Here is a 340-nt window from a genome sequence, read left to right as displayed (position 1 = left end):
GGGTCAGGCCCCTCCTTCTGGGCAAAAAGGGCCGTCGTTCGTGGGCCAGTGCGCCGGCCAGCCGGGGGCTAAAATTGCATACGGTCGAGGATTCCTTCCAGACCGAAGGCGCCAGGACCGGGAGCCCCGGCTGCGCGCGTAGAGCCGATCGCGGCACACAAATAGCAGGCGAGAGCCGGAGGGTCAGGCCCCTCCTTCTGGGCAAAAAGGGCCGTCGTTCGTGTGCCGGTGCGCCAGCCGGCCGGGGGCTAAAATTGCATACGGTCGAGGATTCCTTCCAGACCGAAGGCGCCAGGACCGGGAGCCCAGGCTGCGTGCGTAGAGCCGATCGCGGCGCACA

This window comes from Neopelma chrysocephalum, unplaced genomic scaffold, assembly GCF_003984885.1.
Source record: "Neopelma chrysocephalum unplaced genomic scaffold, ASM398488v2 Primary Assembly neopelma1_88861, whole genome shotgun sequence".
Classification (NCBI taxonomy): domain Eukaryota; kingdom Metazoa; phylum Chordata; class Aves; order Passeriformes; family Pipridae; genus Neopelma; species Neopelma chrysocephalum.
Note: the sequence above shows the minus strand (reverse complement) of the source record.